We start from the raw sequence: 15563 nt of genomic DNA on the forward strand, positions 1-15563 counted from the left end.
GGAGTGGTGTTGTATCCAGACTTGTTGTTTCCCAACAGAATGGTATCAGGTGATTTAAGTAGATGTGGAAGAGAGGGAACTGGAATAATATAGGTGAAGGGAAGGTTGTATAAAGCGAGGACCAGCAGGGTCAGATGGTAGCGCACTTGGTTGAGCGCACATTACAATATGCCAGGTCCCAGGCTCAAGCCCTCTGTCCCCACCTGCAAGGCAAGAGCATCATGAGTGGTGTACTGCTGCAGATTTCTCTCTCTCCCTCTCTGTCTCCTCTTTCCTCTTAATTTCTGGTTGTTCCTTTCCAATAAATAAGGATAATTTTTTTAAAAAGTGAGGACTCAAATGCCTTCTTGATAAGAAAGCAGTTTTCAGGGTAGAAGCTGACAGAACTCTTGGTTTCCAGCCCTGAGGTTACCCCATGTTCCATTCCTGTTTCTAAACTCCATAATGGAGGGATGGAACACACCCCCGTTCACAGTCACATTGGCCTCTGTTTCCCTTTCTTTTCTCCAAAATGCCTGTACTCACCAATCAGAAATATGTTTGCTTCTGTTTCCTTTCCTACTTGTGTTGCATTTCAAAGGGAACACAAATCTTCCTACATGTTTATTCTTTTTTTTTTTTTGGCTTTCATTTTTAGCAGCTAGAAATCTAAAAGAAGACAGAGATGTCTTGTTTGTCCTCTCTAAATAAAATGGGAAGTTAGTCAGGCCTATAGTCAAATGTGGATCTGGCTTTGGTAATTAAGGTTAAGAGGAAAATTGTGTTACATATTAGAGGTTCTGGGTCCATAGTTCCCTTAAAAAGCTTTTCCAAAATTTAACTTCTTAAAAAGTTGGCAGCTAGTCTAGCTTGCCCTTTAATGGGACAGAATTTAAACAGAACCTCAGAATGGAACAGAACAAGATCTCCAGGCTACTCCTGCTTTGGCAATTTGGAGAAATTAATGCACTTTCAAGTACTGTGGAGATTTCCAGATAACAGTCTATGCTTATGCAGTACCCTTCACTAGTGTGCTAGCCCCAGGGAGAGGGGAAAGATGTATGCCTACATCCAGAGGTGCTCAGGAAATACCCACCTTACCTGTCCAGTCTGCACCAGTCCCACATCAAAGCCGTTTTTTACGAATGTAAATCAAGATCCTGGTTTATAGGCCCGGGATTAAAAAGCGACAGAGCTGCTTGTCATGGGGATGGCTTTATTGGGTTTCCCCACAGCTCTTTGTAGATTTAGTGCCCTCCTTGTCTTTTTATGGAGATGTGCCCCATGAAAATTAGATCAGAGCTGGAGCCCAAACAGGAAGTGCAACCCAATAGAGCACAGATGATGCTTTTCCTCTGACATCTGTCAAGGTTTGGGTGGGGGGAAGAGGAAGTAGAGTTGCATTTCTCTCTCTTATAGTCTTGGGTGTCTTCAATTTCATTCAATTCTATCTTTTAAGCCTTTAAAATCAGCTTTTTCAAAAAAATTCTTTTTAAATATTTATTTATTTAGTATTGGATATAGAGAGAAATTGAGAGGAGTGGGGGAGATAGAGAGGGAGAGGAAGACAGAGAGACACCTGCAGCCCTACTTCACCACTTGTGAAGCTTTCCCCCTACAAGCGGGGATCAGGGGCTTGAACCTGGGACCTTGTGCACTGTAATTTGTGGGCTTAACCAGGTGTACCACCACCTGGCCCCCCAAAATTCTTAATAATAGGATAGGTGGCCATCTCACACTAATATGATCTAAAAATTAAAAACAATAGCAGTTCAAGGAGAGGTCACTCTATCTCTGGAGCATTCCACAATAAGTTTCTTGGCTTTGGTTTTTAACCCTTCCACCTGCTAAATATCTTGGGGTACTCCCTGAAATGGCATCTTTTATTCCCAGGATTTGATTTGCTAGAAAGGAATTATATTGGAAAAACATCCTTCCTGCCTTAAAAATACTCCCTCATGCCCCTTACTCCCACTTTGAGAAGTTCAATTTTGTTTTCTCCAGGGAAAAGCAACACATTTCAAAAATAGATTTTTAAATTAGAGATTTGTATACTTCTGTAATGGAGGTAAGTTTGGAAGTTGCCAAAGATAGTACAGAAAACTTCTAAATGATTAGGGGCACCTATATTGCCAAAGGATAGTCTAAAAATGTAATAAATTTAGAAGCACAACAAAAGTGAGGAGGGGGAAAGAGGGCCATGCATCTGGTCCTTGTGCTGATGAATTTCATGTGTCTGTTTCCCTCACAGGAGATAGAAGCCCTCTTAGCAGAAAGAAAACCTAATTAGTTTACTTAGCATAATCAAACTACTTTTTTTTTCTTTCTACCAGAGTTACCACCAGGGCTCTATGCCTGCACAGGATTCTATGGTGAATTTTTAAATTTTTTTTAGATAGAGCATGGGATACAGAGAAGGGGGAGAGAAAGAGGAGAAACGCCACAGCACTGCCCCACTCTTTGTGAAGCTTCCCCTGTAGAGGTGCTTCCAAGAGGTGGCCAGGTCTCAATCCCAGATCCTTGGGTGGAGTAAAGTGTTGCTGCTGTATCAGGTGAGCTATCTCTTGCCCCCTGAAAGAGATTTTTCTTGCCTCCAGGGTTATTGCTGGGCTCGGTGCCTGCACTATGAATCCACTGTTCCTGGTGGCCATTCTTCCTATTTTGTTGCCCTTGTAGTTTTTATTGTTGCCATTGTTGTTACTGTCATTGTTGGATAGGACAGAGAGAAATCGAGAGAGGAGGGAAAGACAGAGAAGAGGAGAATAGGATAGACACCTGCAGACCTGCTTCTTTGTTTGTGAAGCAACTCCCCTGCAGGTGGGGAGCTGGGGGCTCCAACTAGGATCCTTGCTTGGATGGGTCCTTGTGATTCATAGCATGTGCACTTAACTCACTGCACTACAGCCTGACCCCCAAAAGAGAATATTTTTATTGATTGACTTATTGATTTTGGATAGAGGCAGAGAAATTAAGAAAGAAGAGAGAGGAGGGGCCATGTGGTGGTCCACCCATTTAAGCGCACGTAGTACAAAGCTCAAGGACCTGTACAAGGATCTGGGTTCTAGGCCCTGGGTCCCCATCTGCAGGGGGTATGATTCACAAACAGTGAAGCAGGTCAGCAGGTGTCTATCTTTCTCTCTCCCTCTCTATCTTCCCCTCCTCTCTCCATTTATCTCTGTCCTATTTAATAAAATGAAAAAAAAATATCCACTAGTAGCAGTGCTGGCAGTTAACTCCAGCGATAACTCTGAAGGCAAGAAAGAAAGAAAGAAAGAAAGGAAGAAATAAAGGGAAAGAGACACCTGCAGTACTGCTTTACCTCTTAGGAAGTGTTCCTGCCCGCACAGTTGGGAACCAGGGGCTTGAACCTGGGTCCTTGCACACTTAAAATGTATGCACTCAAACAGATGTGCCACCACCTGCCACCCTCCCCCACAAAGGGAATACATTTTTTAAAGTTACCCTACACTGAAATGTTTTGACAACCCAACCAGGTGGAGGTTCTGAAAGCCCCCTTCCCACCCCAGCTGAACTAGAGAAAGGAATGGGTCTGGAGTGCGGCCATTAACTTGGGGTCCAGTGGAGTGTTGGGGATAAAGACAGCAGTGTCTTCCATCACACATGCTCTCTCTCCAAAGCCTGCATCCTCTGCTTCTTAAACTCCTACTTGGCAAAACTGCAGGCTGAATGTTTCAAAGACAGTTCTGTGTCTTAAAAAGACAAGAGCATGTGGAATCTAGATCATGCAACTAACAGCCTCCAGTCATCTCTGCAATGGAAGCAGGTCATTTTGTGACTCAGACCTGTCTACGCTGTGGGGGCAGGGTTAAGCAAAGCTGCCTCGTGGTGAATCTTCATGGAAAGCCTGCACCAGGTTTAAAGTCATTTTCTGGGCTCCTAGCACATGATCAGTGTTCATGAAACACATTATCAGTGTTCATGAAACACACTGGTGAGACACACTGGTGGTTCCCTAAGAGAAGTAGGTTCGAGTATCTGCTTCTGGCCTTTGCTTGGAGTATGAGAGCCAGGAGGGTGTTATATTACAGCAAAAACTTCTGAGGAGACTCTTCTGCCAGGAGAGGTGTGAGTTTGTAAAGTTAGGAACAAAGCCCCCCCTCCCCATAATTGGAGTGCTACCCTCAGCCCACTCAGGGTGGTTAATGATGAAGGGTGGAGGTGCTGACTCACCACCTGTGGACTTTCCTTTTCCTCCTTGTTTGTTCCCCCATCTAATTGCATCTAGTCTGTGGGTACGTGCTTTATTAGCTTGGAGCAAAGCCCCAGCATCCCCGAGGCATCCTGGTGAATCAGGCCGCGTCCAGAGTCAGTGCTCGCGGGTAAGGTCACTGCCGACTCCACGGTGCCTGGGCACCGTCACTGGCAGCCCCAGTGCCGCTGGACTTGCCAGCCATTGCATTGGCAAGTTGTAGAGCTGCCCACTGATTGACCAAAAAAGAAAAAAAGGCAAGAAGTGCCAGCTGGCCTGTGGAGCAGTAAATGTGTGTTGGAGACTTCAGGACCAGGTAAGTGGTAGTGGGCATGTTGACGCTTGGCAGCTAAGCCCTGTTTGCCTTTTCCCGTGGAACCATGTGGACTTGTCTTCCCAGGCTGATCCTCCAAACAGGGTGAGGGGCCTCTGCCAGCTGTCTACAAATCCTGAACCAGAGAATTCCTGCCCAGTCATCTAAACTCTGGAAGGTAGTGCAACCTGGCTGCACAAGTTGGGCTTTTTTCAAAACTTGGACAGCAAGCTTCAAAACATTCCTGAATCTAGTTCTCTCCTCTCTAAAAGCAAAATAGAAAAAAAATACCTACCTAATACTATCATCAGGATTCTGTGGGAGGGCCAGGCATTGGCACACACAGTTACAGTGTGCAAGGGCCCGGGTTCAAGCCCCTGGTCCCCACCTGCAGGAGGAAAGCTTCACAAGTGGTGAAGTAGGGCTGCAGGTGTCTCTCTGTCTCTTTCCTTCTCTGTCTCCCCCTCTCTTCTCTGTTTCTATCAAATATATATATATATATATATATATATATATATATATATATATATATATGAATCTATGAAGCACTGCTTGTGGACTATATCAGTGCCATAGACTAGAACAGTATTTGAGTGATGGTATCAATTTTTACTTGAGCTTTCTGGATTTAAAATTTATCTCTGTTCAGCTTCCTTCCTCCATTCATTGCATTGATCTTTTCTGGTAAAAAAAAAAAAAAAAAGTCTTTTTGTGCCCAGTGAAGCAGAACCAGGACCAGGACAGACAGTGGTGAACAAGACAGACATGTCTTTGCCTCTTGGAACTTCCATTTTGGCCAAGGAGGCAGACAGGAACATTGAAATGGTCTATGTGATAATGTTATATTTCAATGACTTCTGAGAAGAAAGGGCCTTACAGGTAGTGGGTGTGAGGTAGACAGGCTCTTTTATATGAACTTGACAAGGAAGGTTCTTCCTGGAAAGGTGACATTTTACCAAGAGAAAGAACAGTTTACCTCTGAATTTTTAAAAAAAAAAATTTGAAGTAGCTCTCTGAATGCTTCACAGTATGACTGATAACATACTAGCTTGGAGAGGTTACCATGAAATGCCTTTAAGTTCTAGATATAATCTGTGTGTGTGTGTGTGTGTGTGTGTGTGTTTGTGTGTTTGTGTGTGTGTGTATTTGTGCCCATCATATGCATATTTGATGTAGAGAAAAAGCCTTTTTCTTGGAATGAACTATTCCTTTATGAAAATACTGTTGATCTCTGCATGACTCAACAAAACTGTGGTAGACAGCAGTGGACTTGGTGGGTGCTAGTGTTCAGTACTCCTTAAACTAATAGCTGAAGTGAATTATTAAATTATTCTTTGGTGTGAGGAAACAGACAAAAACTTAATAGTTGTTCTTTGTCTTGAAAACATCGACTGTGGTGTGAAAGGTACAGTTTTAAAATAATCTTCTGGGGCCAGTGAAATAGCTCACTTGGATGGTTGTCTGCTTTGCCATGTGTGTGACCCAGGTTCAAGCCCAGCTCCAAGCACATTAGCTCTTTGCTTCTATCTAAAAAAAAAAAAAATGCATTTTATCTCTGTAACTGCCAGGAAAGCATGGTAGGGAGCAAACTGAGAAGAGGCAGAATGCTGCATTGGATGCCTCTTGTCTGGAAGGCCCCTCTCTGTGTGATTTAACCTGGCCTTGTAGGGTACAGGGAGCATGAGCTCTGTTTCCAGTCCCGGAGCTTGTCAGTGTCAGAGAGGACTTTTCCTTTGAGAGAAATAAGTAATGGATATGTATGTACAAAAAATGCTATTCTTGAGGTGTCTAGGGAGAAGAAGTCTCCCCTCTTCCTTCTCTCTCCTCTACCCCTCCTCCTCCCTCCTCTCTCCTCTCTCCCCTCTCCCTCCCTCTCCTCCTCTTCCTGTTCCTCTCCTATCCTCTCTTCTTCACAGGAGGGTTATCCTTGAATTCACTGCTCCCAGTGGCCACCCCCCTTTTTCTTTTATTTGATAGGATAGAGAGAAATTGAGAGGAGAGAGGGAGATAGAGAAGGAGCAGCACCACTAACCTTCTCATGAAGCTTTGCACCTGCAGGTGGGGGCTGGAGTTTGAACCTGGGTCCTTGTGTATGGTATCATAAGGGCTCAACTGTCCGGCCCGCAGAAATCCCTGTCAGGCTGTAATTCCTTCGTCTGTCCTTCCCCATACTTCATCATTGTTTCTGGTAATCCTCTGTTTTGAGTGTTACTACAGATTGGGGTAGTTTACCACCCCCCTGCCCCCCAAGCAGGCACTTTCTGCTGAAGTACTTTAAAAGGATTGTGCCCCCCCACACACCCCCACCATCTCTGTGTTACAGTATTTTATTTGTTTTATTTGTTCACATCCTGTCATTTCTGCTTCAGACTTTTGAAAATTCTTTAAAAGAAACTGACTGGGCAGCCCTCCAGCAGCATTCAGTGTGCATGGTGGCTGACTCGTTTAAGCTAATGCACTCAGCAGAGACCCTCTCTTCTCAGGGCTTCGTAGTTTTCCAGATGTGGGAACCATTGTTTTCTGCAGTGACAGTGCCATTAATTAGTGACTGTAGGAAGTCCCCTCTGTTCTGTATTCAGTACCAGGAAGGGAGAGGGATGGGCTGGATTGGTCATTAAGAGTTCATGTTCTAGGGTTGGGTGGTGGCACACACCAGGGCCTATAGGGAGCACACCCTTGTACATCCTGGACTTTTTTCTTTTCTTTCTTTCTTTCTTTCTTTCTTTCTTTCTTTCTTTCTTTCTTTCTTTCTTTCTTTCTTTTTTTTTACCAGAGCACTGCTCAGCTCTGGCTTATAGTGGTGTGGGGAATTGAACCTGGGACTTCAGAGCCTCAGGCATGAACTCTCTTTGCATAACCATTAGGCTATAACCCACCATACCCTTGTACATCCTGAAGAAGTTTGCAGTGACACCAAGTACTTACTGTTTTTCCAGGTAAACCAAATGCTGACTTCCTCAAACCTTCTGTTGTTGTTGTTGTTGTTATTATTATTATTTTCATTAAAGGGAAAATCAGCCTGGAGTCTCAAAGTAAGAATGTAATATAGGTTTTTCAAAGACAGAGCTGCCCACAACATACGACTATAGACATAGTAACGGCTCTGCTTTAGGGCTTGCCCTGGGCCAGTATCCTGAGGATTCTTCACCTTGGTCTCCTTCTCCTCCAGGAGCCTCAGGAGCAGAGTGACACCAGAGATGAAGACAGAGGACGTGGGATAGTGTGTGTAAGGATGTATTTATTATTGCATAAAAACAGAGAAATTGAGAGGGAAGAGGGAGAGAGATGGGGCTTGGTGGTGGGACACATAGTACGAAGTGTAAGGACCCACTCAGGGATCCTGCTTCCATTTCCTGGTTCCCACCTGCGGGGGGGGGGGGTCACTTCACAAGCACTGAAGCAGGTCTGCAAGTGTCTCTCTTTATCTGTCCTTCTCTATCTTCCCTTCCCCTCTTAATCTCTCTCTCTGTCCTATCCAAAATAAATAAATAAATAAGGCTACAGGAGCAGTGGATTTGTATTGCAGGTAGGAGCCCCAGTGACAACCCTGGAGGCAGGAAAAGAGACTTGCAGTTCTACTTTGACACTTATGAAGCTTTTCCCCTGCAGGTAGGGACCAGAGGCTTTAACCCAGGTCCTTGTATTATCATTATTTCTAAACATAGCTTCACTTACAAGAAAGCAGCCAAAGGCAGAAGATGATAGACACTATTTGTTTTGTTTTTCTTACTGTGATGTATGTTTCTAACTGCTTATTAGTGATTTAATATTGATTTACAAAATTGTGAGATAATAGGGGCATAATTCCATATAGTTCCCAACACCAGACTTTTGTGTCCCATCACCTCCATTGGAAACTGCAGTAGTTCTACCAAGGTCACTGATATGGGCTGAATATATAGTCCCCATATTTTTCAATGGTGCTGCATTCACTTCCTTTCTAAGTCACCCATACACCTATTACAACTTACAAGTGTCTTTTCTTTTTCTCTATCAGATAAGAGAAACAGTGCCTGGCTTCCTATGGTAATTTCCAGATTCTCTTCCCTTTCATTGCTAGTATAAAAACAAGATTCCTGGTGACAAACATTTCGAATCCTGGTATAATGGGGACACAGAGTCCTCTGGTTTACTTCCCCTATTGTTTATCCCTCTGGGAGTATGGACCAAAGATCTTTATGGGGTGCAGAAGGTAGGTCTGACTTCTGTAATCTCTTCTCCTCTTGACATGGACATTGGCAGGTCAATCTATACCCCCAGACTGTTTCTGTCTTTCTCTAGTGGGGCAGGGCTCTGGAGAGGTGAGATTTCATAAAACTGTGGTGAGGTCATTTCTCCCAGAAGTCAGGGTGGAATCATCGTAGCAATCAAAACTTGGTGGCTGAAATGTAGTAAGATGGAAAGCAGGACAAAATGTTTAATAATCAGAAACCAGGAAGTAGGAATAGAGCAGATGAAAGTAGGGACCGTAAGGTAGAAGGAGGCTAGAAAGTCTATTTTAGGAATGTTCCTAGGAGCCTATGTCTTAGTAATCTTTACGTGAGTTTTATAGCTAACAGAAGGGTAGAATAGAAATACTGTCTGAGAAGACAGTGCTAGAGTTGAGAACAGAACTAAGAAGCAGGATTAGGCAAAGAGTTGCTTGAAAACTTGAAGAAAAAAATATATATATATGCAGTTCACTTTTTCCCACATAGATCTAGCCTGGGACCCATAGCCTCTGAGTCCCTGTCAGACTGAGCTCACAGTCCATGGTCATAGCTGGGAGTATTCTAGGCTGCACTTACTTCTGGACCAGTCTTCTTTGAGTGGCAGAGTAGGATGACCCAGCCTCCCTTTGGAGAGTGGGGCAGTCCCTACCATTGCTAGTACATAGTGAGGGTGCAGTCCTGAAAAAGCCCACAAAGGGTCTTAGATAACTTTACCAATGTATGTGACCAGTGATGGTAGAGAGAGAGAGATCTAGTAGAGATCTAGGCCTATATTATTTGTGGTGGAATCCAAGGATTCTCTATCTATGACCTTGAATAATGGGATGGCCGGATAGTGGCCAAAAAGGCCATCATTAAGTGAGCCAGTTTCTTGCCCATATCCAGTTTTTGTAGTCAATTCTTTTTTTTTTTTTTTTGCCTCCAGGGTTATTGCTGGGGCTTGGTGACTGCACTACGAATCCACTGCTCCTGGAGGCCATTTTTTCCCTTTTGCTGCCCTGTTTATTGTTTTTGTTGATACAAAATACTGACAAGACTAGATGATTTTGTTATTATTGTTACTATTGTCATTGTTGTTGGATAGGACAGAGAGAAATTGAGAGAGGAGGGGAAGACAGAGGGGGAGAGACAGGGGATTGCTTCACCACTTCTGAAGCAACCCCCTGTAGGTGAGGAACTGGGGACTCCAACAGCAATCCTTATTGTACTTTGCGCCATGTGCACTCAACCTGCTGCACTACTGCCTGGCCCCTGTAGTCACTTCTTTATCTGAGAAGCTTGAACTTTCTCCCAGTTGTTAAAGCATTGCGTGTCATTTGTTGTATCCAAAGCAGTATTAGGTTTATGGGGTCTGGCCTCAAGTTAGGGAGGAAATAAACCAAGGGTTTTAGTGGGGTCTAAGTTAATCTTAGTTTTACTGCATTTCCTTGTTTAATGCTTCCAACAAAGGTTGTCATAGGGACAATAATTGTCCTTTACTTGATATATAGTTTTTGCCACTATAACTCTTGGCCAGTTGTATAATGCTTCTTCTAAAGCTTACCAAGTGGTAACAATAATGTTGATGCTCTGTCAGAAGAGATTAAAAGATGAAAGAATATAACTTACATTAATTGAGTGATTGAAGGAAGTGGAGGGTATGAGAGGAGGGTATCTAGGCCTAAGCAATAAATATATGATTAGAGAATTTATGATATCTTATTTAGGCCATTCTACTAGATTTCCAGGCTTATTTAGGTCTTAAATTTAATCATAGAGGCCAAGTAAACACTTTTACGTTGAAATATATAACTGTCCCATACAGATGTATACATGTATACATGTATACATGTATACATGTACCCAGTACCCTAGGCCCTAATATGTATCTGGTATCTTCTGTAACTTTGTTAGAAAATGTTTCATCTGAAATGGAACGAGGTAGTCCCATGTGTTAGGACAGATCTCACCAGATTAAAGGAGTTGGAAGTTTGACATCTCAGGCTGGGCATCTCTGGAGACAATCTGCTAAGAAGTCAGTAGCAGTATAATGTGACATGGTGGCACTGGTAGCGTTTGGTTGATATCAACAGAGGCTAAAGGACCAGAAGAAGAAACATCAAGAACTACAACCAAAGTCCCAGAGTTTCCAGGACAAAGAGAAATATGGATTTTTAAAAATAATGGGAAATGTTCCTTGTCATCTTAGATAGAATTTTAAAAAGCAATAGTTAATAACTTGTTTTTCTTTGAAAATTCAATGGTTATAATTTACCACAATATACTTGACTTCAACTATGTTTTATGCCATCTAAGGATATTTACTAATAACAGTATCTTAGATACTGACAAGACGAGATGATTTTGATCTATCTGGCCTAAGGTTGTAGGTAACTCGGGTATTTAAAAAATATCTGCTGGGGGCTGGGTGGTAGTGCACATAGTGTGAAGCACAAGGACCAGCACAAAGATCCCGGTTTGAGCAAGAGGTGAAGTAGATCTGCAGGTGTCTATCATTCCTTCCTCTCTCTGTCTCTGCCCCACTCAATTTCTCTCTGTCCTATCCAATAGCAACAGCAATAACAGAAACACCAATGGAAAAAGATGGCTGCCAGGAGCAGTGGATTTTTAGTGCAGGCATTGAGAGCCCCAGTGATAACCCTGGAGACTATATATATATATATATATATATATATATATATATACCCATTGTCAGAATTTGATCATCTTACAAATCTGAAGCATTGAATACTTAAGCTAGAGAAAAATATGCATACTCAAACTAAAATCTAGGCAGTGAGAGAACTTGAGTATTGAATCTATTTCCCCAACATACTGTATTAATAGTGAGTTATAGTTTATAGGAGTATAGTTTCACACCAAAGGTCTGTGCCATTGCACACATACCCCCAAATAACCACTATAATTTTCCCAGTCTTGGAAATGGGTTGAATTTTTTTTTTTCATTTTTGTGTGTTCAATTCTCTATGTGAGTGAAACCATTCTGTAGCTGAAGGATCTAATTTTATTTTGAAAGCTTCATTGATTTAATGAGAAAAGATCTAGAACACATCCTATCTACTGAACCACATTCTCCAACTGTAAACTGTCTGTCATTCAAACCAGAGAAAAGAACCCTAACTATTTTGTAATAAATCTAAAGCACCAATATTATGAGGCAAAAAGGGCCAGAGAGAGAACAGGGTAGAGTGGAATGGGGAGTAGGAAAGCTGAAAAAAAAATCTCAAGAAGAGAAGTAGCTTTGTGGAAGCTGGTCACCTGCTGGTAGCAATAGGTATCTGGGCTCTCTCCTCCCAGCTGTTGCCATGTCAGCCCTCAGCGTGAATCTAGTGTGTGGGCATCTGGGAAGCAAATTCCTTCTTCAGTGGGGAGTTTCCTGTTAAGCTTTAGAGCAAGAAAAAAAAAAGGCCTTACAGTGGTTAGGTGAAGTTGGGGTGTGATTAATACTTACAGGGAATGTTTATTTACTCAGCAAATGTTGAAAGTCAGCAGTTTGCTAGGCCGCCCTGGGCTTGCAAAGATTTTTTGAGTTGAGATAGCAAGAAGCTTCCAGATAATTTGCTGAGGAGAGGCATACTGTTAATTTAGTTTTCTACTTTGTTGGGTATAATCATTAATGCTCCAAAACCCCATTTGATGTGAAATCCACATTTTTGCATCCAATATGTTAATTTGATAGATAAATACATACAAATATATTGGTGAAACCATCACACAATCAAGATAGTGACTATATGCAGCAATCCACAGAGTCTTCCTCGTTCCTTTGTAGTTCTTTATAAATAGATGGCTTCATAGGGGCCAGGCAATGGCGCATCTCTTAAGCACAAACATTATAGTGCACAAGGGCCCAGATTCAAGTGCCCAGGCCCCACCTGCAGGCGGACACTTCACAAGTGGTGAAGCAGGCCTGTAGGCATCTCTCTGTCTCTTTCCCTCTCTCCCGCTCCCGTTCAGTTTCTCTCCGTCTCCATTAAATAATAAATCAATATATATATATATTAATTTATTTGTAATGGTTTACAGTCAACAGTAAAATACAGTAGTTTGTACATGTGTAACATTTCTCAGTTCTCCACAGAACAATCCAGCCCCCACTAGGTCCTCCTCTGCCTCATGTTCCAGGGCCTGAACCCCACCCCACTCCCACCACAGAGTCTTTTACTTCGGAGCAATACACCAACTCCAGTCCAAGTTCTGCTTAGTATTTTCCCTTCTGTTCTTGTATTTTAACTTCTTTCTATGAGTGAGATCATCCCATATTCATCCTTCTCTTTCTGACTTATTTCACTTTACATGATTCTCTCAAGCTCCATCCAAGATGGGGTGAAGACTGTGAAATCATCATTTTTTAAAAAAATATTTTATTTATTTATGAGAAAGATAGGGGAGAGAGAGAAAGAACCAGACATCACTCTGGTACATATGCTGCCAGGGATTGAACTCAGGACCTCATGCTTGAAAGTCTAGTGCCTTAGCCACTGTGCCACCTTCTGGACCACGAAATCATAATTTTTAATAACTGAGTATTATTTCATTTGTATATATACCAGGACTTGCTCAACCACTCATCTGTTGTTGGACACCTGGGTTGCTTCCGGGTTTTGGCTATTACAAATTGTGCTGCTATGAACATAGGTATACACAAATCTTTTTGGATAGGTATGTTTGGCTCCTTAGGATATATCCCCAGGAGAGGAGTTGCAGGGCTCTCCACAAGGGTTGGACCAATTTACAGTCCCATCAGCAGTGCTGGAGGGTTCCTTTGTTCTCACAACCTCTCCACCATTTGTTGCTGCTCACAGGAGTGAAGTGGTAACTCATTCTTATTGTTGTCTTTCTTTGCACTTCTCAGACCATCAATGACTTGGAGCATTTTTTCATGTTTATTGGCCTTTTGGATCTCTTTTTAGTACTTTTTAAATTAGTGATTTAATAAATTATGACATAACAGGAGTATAATTCCACACAATTCTTACCAACAGAGTTCTCTGTCACCATTCCCTCTATTGGAAATGGCTGTAGTTCTCCCAAGATCACAGATATGGGTTGACTATTCTTTCCAGAACTATCCATCTATATTTTTGTATGTTTGCCCATTTAGAAATGGACGTCTTTATCTTATTACTTATCTGAAGAGAAAAGCAGTCAGTCTTTCACCATACAGTATGAGACTTTGTACATTTCATTTATTCATTTGAAGAGATTTCTTACTATTCCTTGATTCTGAAAGCTTATATTGGGAATTTTTGTTAGAGTTTGTTAAAGAATTATTCTGCATATATGGAAGTGAATTTTTTTTTCAGTTTACTGATAAAGTTATAATATTGATTCAGTTTTAGATTGTGAAATTAGGACAAACAATGCTTGTTAGATTTGACTTTCTAAGATTATTTTATTATTATTGCTACTGTGTTCACAGGCAGTACTGGTGTTTTTCGGCTGTTAGCTTTCTTTTCTTTGAATATCTTTTTTTTTTTTAACCAGAATACTGACTCTGACTGATGGTAGTTGAGGTATTGAACCTGACACCTTGGAGCCTCAGGCAAAAAAGTATGTTTGCAGGGAGTCAGTAGAGCAACGGGTTAAGTGCATGTGGCACAAAGCTCAAGGACTGGAGTAAGGATCCCAGTTTGAGCCCCTGGCTCCCCACCTGCAGGGTAGTAACAATGACATCAATAATAACTACAACAGTAAAACAACAAGGGCAACAAAAAACGAAATAAATTTTAAAAATAAAAAAAAGTGTTATGTTTGCATAACCTTTATGCTGTCTCCCCCACCTTCTTCCAGTGTCTTTGCTTAGTTTTATCAACATGCTAATCCTGGCCTCAGTGGATTAATTGGAAATACTGCAGACCAATGAAATAGCTCACTTGGATAGTGTACTGCTTTGCCATGTGTGTAATACAGGTTTGAGCCCTGCCCCCACTGACCTGGAAATACTTTCTCTTTTTCAATTTTTCTAGACAAACTTGTACTGAATAGTTTTTTTTCTTTTCCTTTTATAGAGAAAGAAATTCAAGAGGGGGAGAGAAAGGGAAAGAGAGAAAAATTGTTGCATAAAACTTCTCCCCTTTAAGTGGAACTTGAACCAGGGTCCTTGAGCATGGTAACTAACATATGATCTACTTGGTGTGTTACCACCTGGCCTCATGAGTATGTTATATAGTCTGTAAACCTATGGGAATTTTCCAGAGATATTTCTGTTATTATCTATCTGGTAAGCTCACTATAGTTGGAGAACATGCTTCGTGTGATTTGTGCACTTCAGACCTTTTGACCTATTTATTTATTTATTTATTTATTTATTTATTTATTTATTTATTTACTTTTGCTTACATGGTTATTTCTGTGGCTGGGTGCCTGCACTACGAATACACTGCTCCTGGCAGCCATTTTTTTATTGTTGTTGTTGCTGTTATTATTGTTGTTGTTAGATAGGACAGAGAGAATTTGAGAGAGATGGGGAAGATAGAGAGGGGGAGAGGTAGACACCTGCAGACCTGCTTTCCCACTTGCGAAGTGACCCGTGGCAGGTGGGATCCTTATGCTTCGCACTATGTGCACTTAACCCTGTATGCTACTGCCCAGCGCCCTCTTGATACTATTTTTATAGGTCAGAGTCTAGTCTGCCCCTGGGTACTTGGGTACAATGTGCATTGCATTCTGCAGTTGTTGGGTGGAATACTTTCTAGACGTCAATTAGGTCAAGTTGATGGATAGTTTTGGCCCAAGTGTCTCTATCCTTACTGATTTTCTATCTGCTTATTCTGTAAATTACTGTGAGAGTGCTGTTGATGTTTCCAACTGTAATTGTGGGGTTTCCATTTCTACTTTCAGTTCTGTC

General features: G+C 41.9%; 1 protein-coding gene across 17 annotated transcripts in view; it reads left to right on the forward strand.

The window, feature by feature from the left end:
- The window catches only part of FHOD3 (formin homology 2 domain containing 3), a 588579-nt gene that overhangs the window by 323952 nt on the left and 249064 nt on the right, over positions 1 to 15563 (forward strand). The window contains exon 1 of one of the 17 annotated variants that reach the window (XM_060173753.1): positions 4301 to 4319. The exons of 15 other annotated variants lie outside the window; for them this stretch is intronic. The gene's annotated coding sequence lies outside the window, so the exon portion shown is untranslated. One more of the 17 variants, XM_060173751.1, reaches the window with a different exon arrangement.

This window comes from Erinaceus europaeus, chromosome 15 (assembly GCF_950295315.1).
Source record: "Erinaceus europaeus chromosome 15, mEriEur2.1, whole genome shotgun sequence".
NCBI lineage: Eukaryota > Metazoa > Chordata > Mammalia > Eulipotyphla > Erinaceidae > Erinaceus > Erinaceus europaeus.